General features: G+C 42.2%; 1 long non-coding RNA gene across 1 annotated transcript; it reads left to right on the plus strand.

The window, feature by feature from the left end:
* Positions 1-7,624: 7,624 nt before the first annotated feature.
* Positions 7,625-10,866, plus strand: LOC127337249 (uncharacterized). Its single transcript, XR_007873685.2, has 3 exons — positions 7,625-8,623; positions 10,499-10,637; positions 10,713-10,866. It is a non-coding gene; the product is annotated as an uncharacterized lncRNA (long non-coding RNA).
* The last annotated feature ends 1,143 nt before the right edge of the window (positions 10,867-12,009 follow it).

Raw genomic sequence — 12,009 nt, forward strand, 5'->3', positions numbered from 1 at the left:
GTCAGGCCCCCGTCGCCCCCGCAACCCCTACATGCAGACGTCGTCGTCGTCGCGTTCGCCGCAGCACCGGCGGACCAGGTCGGTGTCCGCATCATCTCTCGGCGTTTCGCCGCGCGCCGAGCCGCGCAAGCCAGGGTCGCCGCAGTCCACCTCCACGTCCTCGTCATGTCTCCGACTTCCAAGACGCCCCCTCGGTGAGTTTCTTCTCCTCCCTGCCCCGCTCCCGTCGAGAAGCTGCGGCAACGCCGCCGTCTCTGCATCGTCGCTGCAGGGCGCGTCTGCGGTCGTTGGATCAGCAACGGACGGCCGCATGCGGCCTGCCCTTGCATGCCGAGATGGCAGCGGGCCCCGCCCTGGGCCATTCCAACGCCACCATCTCCCGCGCGGTGGCAGCAGCAGATGGGCCTGCATTCTCTGGATCTCCCCAGAACAAGGGTTTTGGCCCGTTTCTTTTTCTCATTTTCTAAAAATCTAATAACCTGTAGATCTACTCTAGGTTTTACATCCCTAAAAATTCATAAATCAACCTTTTGGCATGATTCGAATTTATTTGTGTTTCTGAGCAAAATCTCGACCAGCTATAGTTGACTGTATGAGATTTACTTGTATGTGCAATTACTAGTATTTTTGTTGCTAAAATGTTGCTGTTGTAGCATTTAATTATTTGTGATAGTTGTGTTTGTATTTTTACAGTGAGGTTAATGTTGCTTGTTAGTGTTTCTGAATAGCTTTGTTTTGGTATAGCACACCCTATCACTATTGGAGTTTAAGTTCTGTCGAGAACTGCCTTTGGGGATTTTTATTTTCCAAAATAAAAATAGTTTTGACACAAGACCAACTCCTAGTGGTAGGTATAACCATATACTGCTATTATGCCAAAGGAAATATTTTTGTGAGCTTTATTTAATTTCTGGGAATTTTATAACCAAAACAGGGTACCTTTTTAGTATACAAATTGTGTAAATTGTTTTGTAGGTCAGAAAAATACCAAACCAATTTTGGTAGATCACATTTTTCAGTACCTATCCAGTGATATGTTTGTTACTGGTTGGATATGCTCTGATGACTGTGTGCCTTGAAAATGGTTGGCTCTAGTTTCTGCCTTGTCAAAATATTTAAAATTATTTCAAAGCTTATTTTTGAAAACTTCCAGTGCATGTGAGTTCCACATGTTAATATCTTCTAGTAGATATGTTGCATGTATTTTTGTGAGAAACAGAAAGATTTAGGTCATTTGTTTAGTTCCTAAGCCATTTCTGGTTTTATAAAAATCATATCTATTGTTTTAAAAACCCAAATTTAGTGAATCCAATTTCTGTAGATTTATAAAGTCAAGCTTTACTCTCTGTGATTTTGCTAAATTTTTGTCTGTATTGTTCTAGAGTGGCTTGTTAATGTGGTGTTGTTGCTTATTTTTACCCTAGGGAAATTTAGTTGCTTTTGTTTAAAATATTCTATAATAAACTTTGGCACCAAGAGGGTTTCCAAAATTCATTACCTACTAGTACCTGTGTGTATTATATCCTGGTGTGATGCAAAATCCTTTGTAGCCAATAGATGTTGAGATCTTTTCTAGCAGCGATAGAAATAGTTCATCTATAATAGAACCACCCTCTTGCCCTAGGTACTTTTTATTTGATGTGTTTAGGGTCGCTGATTGAGTGATTTTCTACCAATGTTGTGTGTGTGGTTAATGCTATGGCTATGTATTGATTGTTCGCCGTTTATTTTGCGACGTTAGAATGCGAACACTATCAGAGAGGAAGGAGCATATATTGGTGAGGATTTCAAAGAAGAAGGACGAGCAGAGGATCGTGAAGAAGAAGTCCAGGGACATATAGCCAACCAAGGCAAGCCACCTCTTGATGCATCTCTGATCCTATATACCTTATTCTTGCATTTTTACAAGGTTTATAAAGTGCATGTCTTTTATTTATGTCGGTGGTTAGTGCCACTCGGAGTTTTATTAATCCACCCTTAGGGTGCAGCCCTTGTTGGTACCTACAAATCAAATCCCTATTAGTGATATGGTGCTTACCACCTCATCATCTTTGTCGCCAATTTTCAAGAAAAGTTGGACTATTAGGTTTGGAGCCCTGGAAAAATGGCTGTGAAATTGTTTTCAAGAAAAGAAGTTTTTCAAAAACCTTGGAATGGGGTAGCCCTGCCCAAGTGTGAGTTTATGAAAGGAAAAAGGTTTATGGAAAGAAGATTTGCTGGAGGCAAGTGGAGGAATGAAAATGTTTTCGAAAACTTTAGCGCCTAAGTACTCACCCGGACTAAAAGTCAGTGCAACCACATTACCCCAAAGTGGGCACGGGGCGTAGCGTAGTAGTTTGTCTCGCCTTAGTTTGAGTCCTGCAAGTATAGTGGCAGTCCGACCATGGACACTTCGACCGGGGTTCTTCCCATGAGAAGGGACGCAACCCATTTGCCTTTTTAGGTACGCGGGGTACAACTTATGAGCTCCCATTGAAAGATGCCTAAGTGGTTGGATTTCATTCCGGAGGGTCGGGCGTGTCGGGGACTTTGCAACTCCTGGGTAAACGACATCCCGGACTCTGGTGTTGGGAGGTAAATCTCATTCGGCATGTCTTAGGCTAAGGTGAGCAAGCGAAAAACTGCGATCGTTTATCCGAGCCTCGCGTTTTGATGCTTGGTGAACCAGGGATGATCCCGGCGGATTTATCGGATCTTGTGGGGAAAGTGTACGACCTCTGCAGAGTGAAAACTATTCGAATAGCCGTGTCCACGGTTATGGACGGTTTGGAAGGCTGCTGCTTAGCACTAAAGTGTTTTGGTTTATAAAAGTGTTTTCTCCAAAATGTTTTGGGAAAGTGTACCAGTGGGACTGGTGGAATTGTACCTGGGAGGTACGGAGGAAAGTTGTGAATGTTGTTTTGGTCATCCTGATGGCCGGAAATGAAATTGGGTCATCCTTACCTATTAGTCTTCAAAAGAAAACTTGTTTTCAAAAAGGTTTTCAACAAAGATATACAGGTATCATATTCTCGAGAGAAGCTATCTCTCACTCCTTGTAACCTTAGAATAGTGCCTATTCCTTGCTACTGCCAAATTGCTTATTCCTTTACTTCTCTCTAAGGTGGTTTGCGAGTACAATTCATAATGTACTCATGGCTTTGTCCCTGGCTATTTACTTGGCCAGACTTGGTGGAATCCGACAGATGAAGAAGGAGTCGACGACGTCTATGCGAGCTAGGAACGTCTTTCCAGTCAGTTGCATGTAGGGTTATGGCATGACTTGGGCCATGCGAACGCTTTCATCTAAAGTATTTCCGATGTGTGATTGTTGATCTCCTGCCATTGTGGCTCCTATGTAAGTATTGGTCATGTGACATGTTGTAATCTTATCATTCGGTACTGTAATGGATGATACATTTGATACCAGTTCGGTTATGCTTTCGCGACACACTGATCATGGGATCGTGAATGTGTATGCATAAAGGGTGTTTCGGACATCTAGTCTGGGGCCCCACAGAGCTGGTATTAGAGCCATCCTGACTGTAGGAGACCCTAGATAGCATGGACGTTAGTTAGGAAACAAGTACTTCGGGAAAAACTATTTACGAAACAAATTTTTCTTTAGTAAACGGAAGCATAGTTTATAATTTTCGTATCCCTTCAAAAATTCAAATTCTTACCTCGCTCTTCGATTTCCAAAGTTTTTGAAAGCTTTTAATTCTACTATCTCATCCTCTTCCAAACCAACATATTGGACGATATCCCCAACTCAGACTCAGAGGCTCGAAGTCGAAGATGGATCTACCCTTCAGGAAGTCTCAAGAATCTCCGCCTGCAAACTATTGAAGATTTCAGTCGACTTAGCAGTACGCGTATAGGGATAATAAGAGCATGACTTTGGTTGTCACCAAAGTCTGCCAAGGAGTTGACCTTGTTCCTCTTTGGACTTGCACTTTTGTAGTCGTCAGGGATCAAGTCCTTAGTTCTTGACTAGTAATTTTTAGGCATGTCACAAGAAGCCATCATCCATGGAGCACTCCAGCAATTACCCCTACGAATTGAGACCAGAAGATCCTATGAAGCTTTCGCACCCGACTCAACATTGATGACTCAACACCAGACCTGCTTCACCATCAACTTCTACAAGAATCCATGTTGAGCTCAATATCAGCAAAATGAAGATGTCTGCTTGTCTGACCAACCCAAGCCTAGAGGATGGATAGGATAATCTCAATTGTTTTTGATTGAGCTACCCCCCTCGCGTATTAGGCATCCCTGGGTACCTGAAATACTCCGTGTGGTTTTCCTGATTGCTTGTGGTGTTCTGAATTTGCTGCTTGAGTGTTTGTGATTGCTTGTTGTGTGTATGTTTGCTCTAGCCTTTCGGCCTGAAAAGCCTTTTTGTGTGATAGTCCGGTCTAGGAAACCCTCCCTAAGATGTTTTCATTGCATCCGGTCAATATTCTAGTAGAAATTCTAATTGTTAGTTTACAAAGCTCACGGGAAACTCTAACTCTAACTTGGGTAACAACTAGATGCCACCATGTTTTCCCGAAATGCCCAATTCCAGTACGACACTCAACGCAAGACACCCTACGACGCCAAGGAAGAAGAAGCTAGTGCCTTCAAGATCGTCTGTAACTCCACGAGAAGATGAAGCCATATTAATTTTGTCTAATCGTAGAGCATAATCGTGCAAACCTTGAAGCTATCTTCTTAAGACCTCAGCTTGACTCACCTTCTAACAAGCTAAGTGAGCTGTAGTACCGAAGCCAAGTTACTCTACAAGGTTCATCCGGTCTTCTTCAACTGAAGCCTTTGAAGACAACTCAAGACTCAAGATTTGGTGTACCTTAGTCAACATCAACCCTAAGGCTGAAAACTATTTCAACGGCTGTTGTTGCTGCTTTATGTGAAGACCCACTAGGATTTCCGCTAACTTACTAACCTAACAAGTGCCTTACAAAGTAGTAAACACCGTGTGCGCCTTTTGAAGCCACGGACTGCATGTCGTCCCCAGAAGATTTTTCAACTCAAGACGGGAGATCGATGACTTCTTCAAAAGCGCCCGACATGACCCCATGGTTGTAGCTCTGAGTTTTCTCGAACCCTCAATGAAAAATCTTAAGGGTGGAAGACTTTGTCTTCCACTAAAATTTTGGAGCTAACTCTAAAAACTTTCAACCTTTCCAAAGCACCGTTGGGATGATCTAACTCTCCAAGAATCGTGGACTCTCTAGGATTGTTAGGAAGCTACGGATCTAACACCAACATAGAGAAGTCAGCCTCTTCACGAAGCTTGTCCTCGGCGGACATCTACCGTGTCTCTCAAAAGCTGAAGTTGTGACCTTCCGACAATGGCACGTCTACCGGAGGATGGAGTCTAACTCAGGTTAACCTATAAAACCTTTCTGGCACTACGCTTAGTAATCTCGGGACGAGATTATTTTAAGGGTGGAAGGTCTGTAACGCCACAACTTTTTGCAACCTTATTTATTTGTCCAAAGTGCAAAATCAGGGGGAACAAAAACTTTTTATGTTTTGCTTGTGCTAGCTGTCATGTGTTTGGTTGAAATGTGTTTGACTTTGTTTGATGAGTGATGTTTGTTGAATAATGTTAAGTGAAGTACCTCAACCCACATCTTCTTATCTCGAGAAAACACTCATGCTATGGCCACTCTTGTACCACCTTAATCTCCTCTCTTCAAAAATATTTGAACCTTATGTCAAATAACGAAACCTCTTTTGTTTTGTCTTATGACTCAAATTTTGAAATCAAAAGATCTTGCAAAAACATTTTATTTTAAAGTGGCTATATATGGTCACCTCAGATCATAGTATCACAAAAAGAGTTTCTAGAGTTATTTTGTTCTGAGATGAAGTATTTGCCAAATGTCTTTCCCTTACTTTGTGTGCCTTCAAAATTTATAAAAGATTTTATATGCAGTTTGGCTGCCTAAAATAAAATGGAATGATCTGTATTTCCTTTTTACTAAAACCTTGGGTCATTCAACTCTTTCTAAAACTCTCTCCCATTTTTCACGAATTTCAAATAAAATTTCTTATTTAGTTTTAATCAAGTAAATGCCATAGGCACCCAAAACTAAATTCTTAGACTATTTGATTTGTGATCAAATATCATGGAATTGTCATTGCCATTAATACATCTCCCTGATCCATCTTTTAAATATCACTACTCCATCTATTCATGATATTGGTAGATGATCATTTGGGCAACAAATGATTAATCTCCACTTGCATCTCTACCCCTCCAAGATCATCCAAATCTACTCAAGAATTATTCTTGGCCTAACCATCTTGTCCTAATCACCTTCTCTATATCATCTTATCTAGATCCCACTCTTTGAGCCTTATCCTTAAGAGACTAAAATAAAATATCATCTTTGAAAATCAGTACTATGCCCTATGGCAATGATCCAACAATTTCAAGTTGGGAGTTTCCCTCTAAATTTCCCAACAACAGTAAAACCCCATCTTGTTCACTATCTTTCTAACAAAACTATTTTCTAGTTTTATCAAACCATTTCAAAATATTTTTGAAAATAAAACTAGGAATGGGAATGTTATATGTTTGTATCTCTTCACTTCCTTTTTTAAAATAATTGTCTTCTAGAAAAATATTTTCTTCACTCTATTTTTTTAATATATAAAATGCATGCTTATGATACTTTGCCCTCTCTCTCTTTTTCTCGCTTATTTCATTATAAGAAAAATCTACCTTGCTTTGTAGAGCAAGTAGAACATTTTAAAAGAACTATCTATCAACCTCAACATTTTGGCAAAACCATGATTGGATCGTATACCATCTATAGATTATCATCTCTATTAAATTCCATATCAATCTCAATTTTCCTTGATCACTTAAATCTTTCCCAACATCAAGTTTTGGGCCTAACCATCATCAGCTTACTCACCTAACCAACCTACCTAGATCATTTTGGCACCGTGTTTGCTCATTTTGGCATGCACAAGTGTGGCCGGCCATGCAAGGCATCCATGCACCACGTACCCTCTTCATCTCTCTCTCATTCTCTTTATTTTTGAACCAACACGAAAACCACTCCGTTGATCCCTCCAACCCCGTGACCCTCTCTCTGGTCGACCATAGCTGCAGCTACAGTACTCTCTTTGGCAGTTTTCTCTTGGAATGAATGAGAGAGAGAGAGAGAAAGACCGGGCATGCCAATGACTTCCGCATGCAATTGCAAGGAGGCCTTGCTGCCACCTCTCGTCTTCCCTTGATAAGCACCAGCACGAGCATGCCCCTCCCGCACGACCAACACGCCTGGAGGACCACCCCAGCTGGCCCCAAACCCTTCTCTCTCCCTCTTGTGCCATGGAGTACCGATGGCATGGCTAATTTTTGAAACGGACACTTTTAACCAAACCTCCGCGCCACCAGCCTCCCCTTCCTATCTCTGTTCGACCCAGCGTGCGCCCTAGTCTTTGTCTCCTTCCTCCTGGCTGTTCTCGGCCCCGCTCTGGATGCCAACCGTTCGTCGAACACCTGGCGGGCGTGTGCTCGGTGTCATCCCATCGAGCCGACCGACCGCCTCAGCTCCTCCCCTCTCGCCTGTGACCGAGCGTCGATACCATACACGCCCTGGCGCAGCCCGTGACTCTCATTTGGCGCATACATCTGTCCCGTGCGCCGCCCTAGCGCTGGCCAGTGCGCGCGCGCCGTCGCTGCGCAGACTTGACCAGTCGAGCTGCTCCGCACCCTGTGCCTTGCCTCCTCTCTCCATACGTGCACGCCACCGCGAGCCTCGTTCACACGCTCCCCTCTCTGTCCCATTCACCACTATCCTGCCCTACCCCGCTCCAGCTCGATCGTCCGTCCACCACTCCCATGGATGCACCGGCCCCGGCAAATAAAAGAGAGCCCAAAGCTCCCGCTATATCCTAGCACACAACCCACCCTCTATTTCTATCTGGACAGAGCCAGAACAACGCTGCACTCCATCCTCTGCCTTCTCTCGACCGGCTTGGGAGTCAGCCATGGGCGCTTCGTCGTCGCGGTCACCACACCGTGGAGGACAAAGCTACAGACCGCCACACCACCTCTGCACCTTCTAGTTCTTTCAACCTTCGCTGCTCCCTCTCTCCTAGCTAATCTGCCTCCTTTCTTGCCCAGGCAACCGTTGGGAGGACGCCGACGTTGACGCTTGGTCCGTGCAGCTCCGCCAACTCGCCCAGGTCGCCGAGCCGAGCAGATGACATGCACACGCCCCTGCACCGCCAGCGTGTCTCCCCCTTCATCGCCGGCCGCACCTCCCGAAGCTCGCTCAGGACCGGCACCGTCGAGTTCGTCCGTGGCAACTTGGAGCTCGCCTCCGACCCCGTCGACGTCCAGAACGCTGTGCATGCTCGTGGCGTCCGGACAGAGCCTTCGCAGTCCCCCTTCGCGTTCTGGTAAGGCCCCCGTCGCCCCCGCAACCCCTACATGCAGACGTCGCCGTCGTCGCGTTCGCCGCAGCACCGGCGGACCAGGTCGGCGTCCGCATCGTCGCTCGGCGTTTCGCCGCGCGCCGAGCCGCGCAAGCCAGGGTCGCCGCAGTCCGACCCTGATGCTACACACCGTTGTTCCAACCATCGATGATCTTATGTCTTTGTGCCAGCGGTAATTATCTATCCATTTTTTTGGTAAAATCCTGTATAGACTGCTATACACATGCTTTTAAAATTATCTGTTTGAATATTTGAAATGTTCATATTCAAAGCAAAACATTTGTAATGTTACCATGTATATTCAAAAGGAAATAGCAACTGAATTTGGTTGCAACCAGAAATTGACCTCAATTATTTACAGCCTAGAGGACTCATGCAGAAACATAATCTTCATTTTTTATGGAATGGAGGAACGGTGGAGTGTATCTGGGACAGGATACATATACATAATTTTTTCGGTTTTGCCACTTTCTGCATGCCATTTTTTATAGTTTAGTCCGTGTGGCAGAGATGTTACCTTCCAATCTAATCTACTAAATCACACAAATAGTATGTGACTAGACACCTATCTGAATGCACCTTAATCGGATGGAAAACTGGCCAATTATGCCACACTATTTAATGTGTGGCGCATTTAGTCGATGCATCTTGCCAATCAGTATTGGCAGCCAAACATAGACGCCACCCAAACATTGACCCCCTAAAATAACATAGGGTTTTCCCCTATAAAGAGCACTTGAAAACAGAATTATAAGAATAAAAAAGTTGTGACATTTGTAGCTTCAGTTAGAATTTAGATATTTCAGATGGTCATTCTGTAAAATTGGATGTAACTTGAAAAAGTGGAATAGAAATATCACATCTGATAGATTAGAATGAACATGTTATCATGTATGAAGAGGTCAAATCAGAATTCTAAGAATAAGAAAACTGCGCCCAAACCGTTCGTATTCGGTTCTGACTTCGATTAGTATTTACTAGGTCTTTAGTTATAATTGTACACTGACCCAAAAAAATAGTATATCATATGTCAGAACAATGAAATATAATAAAAAAGGATTGCTACCCCATGTATTTTGATCTTTTATAAGTTATTACACTTTAATCTTTTCCAAAGCAATTTTTTGTACGCATTAATGCCCTTGTGAGGATGGTGTTTTATGGTTTTCTAAAAACACACACAACCATAAGACAAAAGCTTTATTAGGCAACTGCATTTGGATAATAGTACATATTAGGCACCAAAAGAGACGCAAAATGGAAATGAAAGGTACTTTCTGTAATTAACACAAATAAAACTAGAACAAAGAACAATTAATATCTACTCACTCGATTGCTAATACTGCAAGTATCAGTTACAATAGAAGGGTATTCGTTGCTTAAGATCGAGACTTACTGTCAATATTCCGTAGCTAATGTTGTGATTGATGCAATCGTGCCTTTGTAGTAATCATCCTAATAGCACAAGACTGCAGGGTCAAAGAGGGGTAAAGCTAACCCCTTAATGTTTCATATCTGAATTACTACTACAGTTTATCACGACCGATTCATACACTGACAACACTAAACCTGTAGGCCTTCCAGCTGGTCTATGTGCCTCGACGGATGATCTTGCACAGGGTCAATAATGCGCTTTACAACTTAAGATCAATTCCATTGTCACCATAGTATGAGAACAACACCCAACTTAACAGCTGCATCAACATGAACATTCCATCAGCGCGTTACTTATAGAGCAGAAATTCATCCAGCCTTAAGACAGATTATGCCGTGCCATAACGTTATGCACCTACCTTATTTTTCCTCACCAACAACGGACATACTGAATTTTTTTTTCATTTTTTTCACAAAATTGAAAATGCATCCATCCAATTTAGGCTCAATATTCATATTACAAATTCAAAATCCTAGATAAGATAAGTAACCTGTTATATTTTGCACTCTGACTTAGAGGTTCAGACTGCACGGATGTGAGTGTAACAGTGTCATATCTTGTTTGATTGAACCAAAATGTTGTTATATATGTATGTGGTTGGTGCTACCTCAGGTGCCAGAAAATGTAGCTACTTGCTTGACACTGAGGTACTGAAAGTACACATGCTACTACAGTTACTACAAACTATACGACAGTTAGAGCCGATGGGAGATGATTCTAAGAATAAGAGCCGGAAGACAAGGAGACTAATGTAAGTTGCATGACGATTCTTCAGTATTTTTATTTATGGAATGCAACACAAATGAAAAAGAAAACATCTCTTTAGGTGCAATCAAGACTTAGCGAAGATGTGGCGTTGAGGTTCAGAATGGTTCATCCAGTTCCCAAGACTGTTACTTGCCTGTAAAATTCTATTTGAATGTGTTTTTCCCCTTTTAGCAAGATATTATAGTCTAAATTTTTATTTTTCGTTCAACTCATGGCATAGGTTCAGAATTTCCAGTGAACCAAAAATGATAATATATACGCGCCAACAAAAGAATAGCCTCAAGACAAAACCTAAAAGCATTTAGCAGAGAACGGCGCGGCAAGACGCGCATGGTCCATCTAGTATGATTGACATACAACAACAGTACTTAATTTCATATGTTCTACTCAATAAATTTACAGTTAGATTGCAAATAATTCGCAAGACTTCTCGAAGGTCTTCTACATTTATTTTGCAGATGATTGTAAGCAGTTTTGTGCATATTAGCATTCAAAATTCTAGAATACCAACATATATCGAAGGTTGTAAGAAATCAGATCTGAAAGTGCAAAACATAGTAGATAGCCATAATTATAAGTATAGTCGGTTGTCATAACTATATGCACTGAGCTACCATGGCATAGTTCACCCTGTATGAACCAATAATTATAGGACTTCTTCCCTCCAGCAGTTGTACAAATATTGTTGGTTACCTCATTATAGTTGTTACTTCCTTCTTTGACTAACAACCCCCAAAAAGCATAGTGATTTCCTCATGCTCCCCTTTCCCACCCAAGTAGCTATCGCTTCTCTACAAACAAGAGCAACGGAAATATGTTGGGTCAATTCGTCGATCACATCATATGCAGGGAGAAGAACTATGATGATCCATACAAAGAGTAAGCGGTGCGTGAATGTAGATGTGCTCGGTACCGTGTGACAATTAGAAGCAGGGCGGCAGCAGTCGTTCCACCCCTGCATAAATCATGCAAAAATACAGGCTGTTATAACCTAGTAGTGAAATGAAGAGAATCATCAATACTTTTCTGCAGTAAGTCCGTACTCTAACAGGATAATTTTCAAAAAAAAAAGAAGCAACACATATTTAAAGCCTGATAATAGAAAGGATTATATTTAAGCCTTGGACCTAAATAACCAAGAGGTCACAAATAAAACCCTTGAATATCAAATAGTAAGTATATGAAGTGGTAAGAATCATTTTTAAAAAAATGGTAAGAATAGACCAAATAATTTCAGCAAGCTTACAGAATAGTTGAGACAACATACTACATCAAAATCCTCTACATTGTAAACATCAATTATCCATTAGACACCATGGGGTTACATGGAAAATCATTTGTAAATTTACTAGTGA

This window comes from Lolium perenne, chromosome 2 (assembly GCF_019359855.2).
Source record: "Lolium perenne isolate Kyuss_39 chromosome 2, Kyuss_2.0, whole genome shotgun sequence".
Classification (NCBI taxonomy): Eukaryota; Viridiplantae; Streptophyta; class Magnoliopsida; order Poales; family Poaceae; genus Lolium; species Lolium perenne.